Below are 8,406 nucleotides of genomic sequence, written 5' to 3' on the forward strand. Positions count from 1 at the left end.
ATATCCCAAATGGTACTATTTGTTCCCCTTGTTAATGTTGCACCATCTTGGTCAGAACATTGTGTTTTTATGTAGAGATTAGAGTTAATGGTGTTTGAGGTACACGTTCTGGAGGTAAGGAGGAGACCCTGCACATCAGTTAGCCTTTCTTTAATCATTCCTTTAGTTAATCATTCTTAAACCCTTTATAAACCTAATCACAACAGGTGATTTGAACAAGGACGGTTGGTCCAGCAAAGCTGAATGGGACAGCAAATAATCTTCTGACAGTGCCCACTGCAAGGCCTTGCCAGACGAAAGACAAACCAAACAAAAGGGGTCAGTATGCCAGGCACCATCCCAGGGTACGTACTTCTCCAAGCACAGATAGATTTTGAGTAAGGGCGTCTGGCAGCAAAGGTGGCAAGTGGCAAATTAAATGCAGTGAACTGCCACCACTCAATTTCCATGCATGGAGGTGTAAGTTACGGCAGTAGCAGCTGCCACTAGGGGGTGCCAGAGCATTGACCCCTGCCTCCCTGTGCCACTACTGCCTGGCATGTTACAGTTTTTATACAAACAAAACAATCTCACAGATCGTTTGTTTGCATGTAAAAGCTGTAATATCACCTTGCCAGCAGAAGAGGGCTCCACTAGTGTAGGAGGTATGGTCCTCTATGGAGTGTGCAAAACTAGGCACACTGTGCACAGGGTCCAGGCAACGACACATTGGTTCCAGAGGTAAAAACTAGACCATCCAATGCTCTAATTTTTATGGTAGCTTGGTCGAGCAGTTAGGCTAATCTTGGTGAAGTGCAAAGCATTTGTTGTGCACTCAGTATTAATAAAGGAGATCACACACTAAAAAAGAATAACTTGAGACCAATTTATAAAAATACCTCCAATTGTTATATAAAGTTTAAGACCAAGATCATCAAAATCAGGTAAGTACTTTTTAAGTTATTAATTTTTTGAGTTTTATTAAAAATAGTCTTTCTGTGCGTAACTATGCACCATGGAAATCAAAGGAGAAAATACTCTAAAAATGCATATAAAATTAGGCAGTGCATTTACAAATGTCTCCCTTTGCAGGTATGTTGAGGTAGTTGGTGGGCACAGTGGACCAGCTGGAGAAGTTCAAGCAGCTCCCCGTTTTGGTGGGAGCAGCTGCAGAAAGTAGTTGGAGCTGGTACCAGGCCACTGCAGGGGACCATTTTCAAAAGCGCTGCACAGGTGGACTTAAAGGTAAGGCCAGTGGGTCCCCTTTGATTGTCGAGGTTGCAAGAGTCGGGAGACTCTTGGGGCACAGCTGGTTCTTTGGTGCAGGGCACACGACAGCCAGGTGCAGAGGAAATCGGTGAGCCAGAGAGCTGTGCGTAAAGGTGCCCTTGGAAGCAGGTGTTAAGTACCTTGGAGGGTTGTTTGCAGGACAGCAGGGGTACTCTGGTGAGAGGTCCAGGTGGTTCCTGAAGTCCCTGAACTGGGGCTTCCTCCTGGTCCTTTTTCGGTCTGGTGTGGACGGTTCTTTTGGGTGTATGATGTGAGTTGACCAGTACCTAGGGTTATTGCATGGTCTGGCCACTGGAGGGTACAGTGCCACCAAACTTGGCACACTGGAGGGTTTGTCCTCGTGGTCCAATAGGTGAAGTTTGGTCTGGCTGCGGCATCCGATTCCTTGGTCAGTAGCCAGTCAGTGAAGTGCCCTTCACTGGGTCTTTGGTTCCTTGGTGTTGCAGAGTAATGCCTTCACTCTGGAGGGAGATCTTTGGCGATTTGTGAAGAGTGGAGGTCATCTGGGGGTTTGTAGAGTCCGTCCATCATCCAAGCAACCCCTCAGCTGCGATTATCAAGTCCTGGGAGCAGCAGGCAGTGTTTGGAGCCTTTTTTTGGTGCAGCAGGACTTGAGTTCTCGAGCCTGTGGTCTTCTTTGTTGCTGGTCTTCTTTTGTCCATAGAATCTGATTTCTTGGTCTAAGGATGCCCACTAAATACTGTATTTAGTGGGCGTTTTAAGGGGTACCTGGTAGCTACACCCACAAAGTGACCACTTCCTGTGGCAGAGATCACTTCCTTACACCTGATTGGCTATTTTCCTTATATCCAAAATGGAGGAAAATTAAATGAGAGGTCTCCTCGCCTGCAACACCTTAGGGGTGATGCAAGCTGGGGATGACCACTCCTATTAATTGTCTGGTTTCTCGCCGTTGCGCATGTCAAAAGTGGGGGTTTGCAACAGGGGTGGCCATCTGCTGCTAGCAGTAGGCCTTGGGATTGAGTTTTAAGGGTGATAAGCCCTTTGAAGTTCGAAAGCAGGGTAGTGCACATTCCCGAGGGAGAGGGTGTTAGCACCTCCACCCAGGAAGGGCTTAGTTCTGAGTCCCAAAGAGCAGGCTCACCCCTGGGGCTCAGATTTTTGTCTGGTGGTGGCAGCTGGTTGTGAATGGCCAGCAACCATGCCAGGGTAGTTAGCTTTTGCAGGGGACACCCCTAAGGTGACCCCCGGGTATATTTTGTGGTAAATCCAATACTGGTACCAGTTTTGGTTTATCCTTCTGAGTTGTTTGATACCAAACAACCCAGGGTTCAGAGTGGCCATCATATAGCTGTGAAACTCGGACTGACCAGTGTCCAGCACATGTATTAAAATGGCTGCCCTGATCACTTACTATGTCCCAGGTTTGGCAAGGACACAGTAGGGGCATATTGCTCATGCAGCTGCGCCCTCATATACCATATAGTGCACCCTGCCTTAGGGCTGGAAGACCTGCCAGTAGGGTGACTTATCTATAGGTCATGCAGTATGTAGTGGACAGGGCACAGAGGCTGTGTGCCATGTCGAGTTTGTCTTTTAGGATTGCATCAGAACGCTCAGCCTGCAATGGCAGTGCTGGGTGCATCTGAATGTATGGCTCTAGAGGGTGGCAAAATCTTTTCTCTAGCCGTCAGGGGCCTAACCTTAGTACCCCATGCCCTGGGCATCTAAGTACCAGGGACTTATGGTGACAGCTAAATGTGTTGCCAATTGTGCCAATGCATCACAATAGTTTTAGGGAAAGAGATCTGGCCCAGGGAACCTGGTTAGCAGGGACCCTGGGCACTAAAAACTTTGAGGCTACATCACATAAAAGGCAAAAAGTGGGGGCTAACCATGACAAAAGAGGCCTGTTCTCACAACTCGTTCTATTGCACATGCATCAGGTGGAGACTGTTGCAGCCTGGCCTCACACATACACAGTACATATCAGACATGCTGCTCTAGCGCAATGCAGTGCAGCATGTAAGATAGTGGAGCTGCACAACTTGTCAATCACACACCTTCTGGCTCTATCAGAAGCTGGAATAGGTAAAGAAGGTATACCTTGGTACATTTAACCCTTGATAAAGGGCTCACAACCCCACCCGCCCTGCTTGTTGCAGTACCATGTGGCGGTGGTGTTATCCGTGAACACCTGCACCATCTTCCCCTTGACAGAGGGAAGAAGTGCTTTCAATGCTAGCCGGATCGCTCAGAACTCCTGCAAGTTGTTGTTGAGTCCGGATTACGCCAGAGTCCACAGCCCTCTCATCTCCGCCTCTCCCATGTGGCCGCCCCATCCCAGGAGTAATGCATCTGTCACTACTGAGAGATCTGGTTGGGGAAGAGAGAAACGTCTGCCTTGACCCAATCGCGGTTCGTCAGCCACCACTGCAGGTCCTTTGCAGTTCCCTCTGAGATCTGGACCATGTTGAAGAGATTCCTTTGATGCTGCGCCCACAGGAACTTCAGATCACACTGCAGAGCCTACATAACCATGTAGCATGATTCAACAGCAGGATGCAGCAGGCCATGAGTCCCAGCAGCCTCAGAGTCATTCTCACTGAAACACAGGACAGAGGCTGAAACATCGGTTTCATAGCCAGAATATCCTGGACTTGAGGATAAGCCTGAAACTGCACTGTGTCCAGATGCGACTCCAGCACACTGATAGTGAATACCAGCAAATACAGGAGGTCCACCGCAGTCTGAAGGGGGGAGACACCAGCCTGGGGCGAGCTAAGGATAGACTGATACCTCTAGTCTTTGCCAATGAGCTGCTACCACCGCCATCACCTTGGTGAACAACCAAAAGGCGCCAGGAAGCACGGTGAACTGAAAGTGCTTGTGGCCTACCTTGAACCGCAAGTAACGTCTGTGGGCAGGCAGTATGGGAATGTGGAAATACACATTCTGCACGGTCAATGCTACCATCCAGTCTTTTTGGTCTAGGGCAGACAAGACCTGAGCCACAGTAAGCATCTTACATTTCTCCTTTTTAAAGAAGAGATTGATAGTATGGAGATCTAGAAGCCCCTTGTTCTTTTTGAAAAACAGAAAGTAGCAGGAATAACACCTACTGCCTACTTCTGATATTGGAACCATCTCCATGGCTCCCTTGGCCAAGAGAGCTTTACTCTTGGAGCAAAGACAGATAATCCTCCATCAGCCATTCTTGTGTTGGCGCATTAGGGGGAGGGGAAGGTTGGAATGGGAGGGAGTAGCCCCTCTAAATGATTTGCAAGACCCATTTGTCCGATGTGATGGCCTGCCAGCGGAGGAGATGATGTTGGATTCTCCCTCCAAGTAGGCACCCATGGTTTTGCAGAACTAAACTAGGAGGACATAGAGGCTACAGCTGCCGGGGGGATGGTGGAGGATGTCTTCTGGCTACCAGACCCACGGGGTTGGAATTCACCACGTCCTTGCACAGCTTGAGAAGCTTGCGCAGGATGGTGTCTGGCATAGGGTCCGGCTTGGTGGAACGCCCCTTCCATAGCAACGAAAGAGACGAAAGGCGAACTGGGGGTGCGGTGTCACTGAGGGGCCCAAGGACTTGGCTGTATCCCCCGAGTCCTTGAAGCACTCTAGCTCCAAGTATGCCTTCTCTCCGAAGAGACGAGTCCCATCGAAAGGTATGTCCATGAGGTTTGTCTGGACATCCCCTGAAAAGCCAGATGTTCTCAGCCAGGTGTGGTACCTCAAGGCCACTGTAAATGAAACTGGTCTGCTCAGTGAGTCAGTTGTCTCCAAATCACACCTGATGGTGAACTTTTCTGCATCTCTCCCGTCTTTCACTGCTTGGGAGAGGATGGCCCGGCCTCCTCCGGGACCTATGGCAGCACCTATGCAGCCATATCTCACAGGGTATGGGAATAACGTCCCAAAAGACATGCGGTTTTCGCTGGCCACAATGCTAGCCAGGTGGAAGAAAACATTTTCCCAAGTGTGTCCAGCCTTTTGGATTCCCTGTGTGTGGCGGGCGGTAGGGAAACCACCATGGGAATTTGAGGTTTGGACTACAAAGCTCTCAGGGATGGGGTGTTGGGTGAGGAAACTAAGATAACCTGGGGCAGGGCGATGGTGGTAGGCAATTGTCCTATTCACAGGAGCCCCTGTGCTGGGCTTGGACCTAGTTCTCAGCAGGAGATCAGTCAGTGCTTCGTTAGAGGGCAATAGGGGTTCAGAGGAGGAAGCCCCAGGCTGAAGCATTTCCGTCAACAGGTTAGTCTTGACCTCCACAGAGGGAAGTTTGAGGTCAAGGACCTTTGCTGCCCTTGTTGGTTTCAATACTATCTATAGACTGGTCAGGGAGATGGGTGCACGCATGCCCGCCCATTCATTTCATACCTCTGGTGATAAAAAAACAAAAAACAAATTGTAAACAGTCACAAATGTCACTGATCTTAAGTGAGCAATTCAGACATGGTTCTCAGACCTAGTGGAAATGGCATAGGAAACAAAAAAAAGACTACCAGCAACATAAAACCTACTCTCCACGCAGGGTTCACTATCCTGACCCCAGCAGTCTGAGTCGGCACCAACACCCATGTGGAACTTCACCCTGGTGCTGACACATCTAATGAAGGCGCACTTTGAACCACTCCACAAGGCAAAACAAAGACCATTGCCATCACATTGTTATGGAGGGTCAGTGAGCAGCAAGTTCAAACTACCCAGGAGCCTTAGCTGCAAATGCACAAACACAGAGGAGTCATGCAAACCAATCCATGCTTCCTTCGAAAGATCATCTCATAGCTCTGTGAATCAAACAATTCAGCTACCAGGTCACTTCCAGCACCTTAAAATGCAAGCCAAAAACCCCTCATGCTCTAGATGTGGACCTAGATGGAAGAAAGGAAGCCAGTGTTTGGTATCATTTGCAAATTCCAACAAAGGCTCAGTGGTGACAATAGTTCAAACAATCCAGATATGCTACCTAAAGGCGGGCATGCGTTTGGAGGCAAGATCCACAGCACATTCCACAAGGCAAAAGGGAGCTACCCTTGCCTTTCAAGCAAACATTCCTATAAACAACATACGTGTGGCAGCCACATGGTCATCCGTTCACATCTTCATAAGACACTACTGCCTGTACATCCAAGTGAAGAGAGTCACAGGTGTGACAGAACTGAAGCATTTGTTTGCAAGCTCAATCTCATTTCAACCCCATCTCCAAGAGTGACCAAGGATACTGCTACAAAATCAATGCACAGCATGTGAATCCAGAAGTTTCACACTGCAAACCAGCTTAGTTACTCACTGGTAGGAACAGTTTTGCAGCTTCAAGAATGTTCTGGATTCATGGTGATCCATCCACCGCCGCTAGAAGGGAGGTGCTACAAAGCTGAGAAGACACTACAATACCTTTCAAATACAACAGGAAGCCTTCAGACCAACTACTAGAAGTCAGAATAATGCACACTATGTGAATCCAGAAAATACTTCAAGCAGCAAACGTACTCCTAGCAGTAAGTAACCATTTCGTTCTCAGACCGATTGATAAGTTAGACATGTAAATCTGTTGCCAGGATCCCAGGAAATACTTAGGCAGGCAAGCAACATACCACAAGACATTTTTACATACACAAGTGGAACAGATTCATGCATTGGTGTAACAGAGTAAAGCCTGTGGAGGGGCTGAACAGTAGACACTACCCTGGCCAGGTACCTTAGACATTTGCTAGATAAACAGCTGAATTGAACCTCACTGAAGGGTTGACTACCGGCCATAGTGGCATACACAATGGGTGATACAGGCAGAAGCTTCTGTGCAACACGTCATAAAATGATTCCAGGAAGTGGCAAAAGGGATTACAGCCCCCAGGGAAGCACCCACACACTATATTAAACCTCAGTCTATTACTAACACGACTAATTAAAACATCATTTGAACCTATGCATAGTTCAGATCTAAAATACCTTCCACTGAAACCAACCTTCACAGTTGTCATTGCATCATTAAGGAGGGATAGCAAAATACATGTGCTTATGATCCAGGAGCCATACTTACAAGGTAATCATGCAAACGAACCCACTGTTTATATCAAAAGTGGTATCACGTTTTCATGTACAACCAAGTCTAAAGTTATATCTGCCTTCTTTCGACAACCCAAAATGCAAGCTGAAAATAACCCTACAATCCCTAGATGTGAAACAGGCAATTATGTATTACTTGTAAAATACTAAACCAATCAGAAAAGGAGAACACTTTTTCGTATTCTTTGAAGTGGCTCCCCTGTTACATTGGGACTATTGTGCGATGGATAATGCAAGTAATGGAGCACTACCACAAAACTGCAGGAATACCGCTAAAAAGGCCATGTAGGAAGTTGGCTCTGTATGTGCTATTTCAAAGTAAGGAATAGCATGCACAGAGTCCAAGGGTTCCCCTTAGAGGTAAAATAGTGGTAAAAATAGATAATACTAATGCTCTATTTTGTGGTAGTGTGGTCGAGCAGTAGGCTTATCCAAGGAGTAGTGTTAAGCATTTGTTGTACATACACATAGACAATAAATGAGGTACACACACTCAGAGACAAATCCAGCCAATAGGTTTTTATATAGAAAAATATCTTTTCTTAGTTTATTTTAAGAACCACAGGTTCAAATTCTACATGTAATATCTCATTCGAAAGGTATTGCAGGTAAGTACTTTAGGAACTTCAAATCATCAAAACTGCATGTATACTTTTCAAGTTATGGACTAATAGCTGTTTTAAAAGTGGACACTTAGTGCAATTTTCACAGTTCCTAGGGGAGGTAAGTATTTGTTAGGTTAACCAGGTAAGTAAGACACTTACAGGGCTTAGTTCTTGGTCCAAGGTAGCCCACCGTTGGGGGTTCAGAGCCACCCCAAAGTCACCACACCAGCAGCTCAGGGCCGGTCAGGTGCAGAATTCCAAGTGGTGCCCAAAACGCATAGACTAGAATGGAGAGAAGGGGGTGCCCCGGTTCCGGTCTGCTTGCAGGTAAGTACCCGCGTCTTCGGAGGGCAGACCAGGGGGGTTTTGTAGGGCACCGGGGGGGACACAAGCCCACACAGAAATTTCACCCTCAGCGGCGCGGGGGCGGCCGGGTGCAGTGTAGAAACAAGCGTCGGGTTCGCAATGTTAGTCTATGAGAGATCTCGGG

The sequence above is a fragment of the Pleurodeles waltl genome, chromosome 6, assembly GCF_031143425.1.
Source record: "Pleurodeles waltl isolate 20211129_DDA chromosome 6, aPleWal1.hap1.20221129, whole genome shotgun sequence".
Classification (NCBI taxonomy): domain Eukaryota; kingdom Metazoa; phylum Chordata; class Amphibia; order Caudata; family Salamandridae; genus Pleurodeles; species Pleurodeles waltl.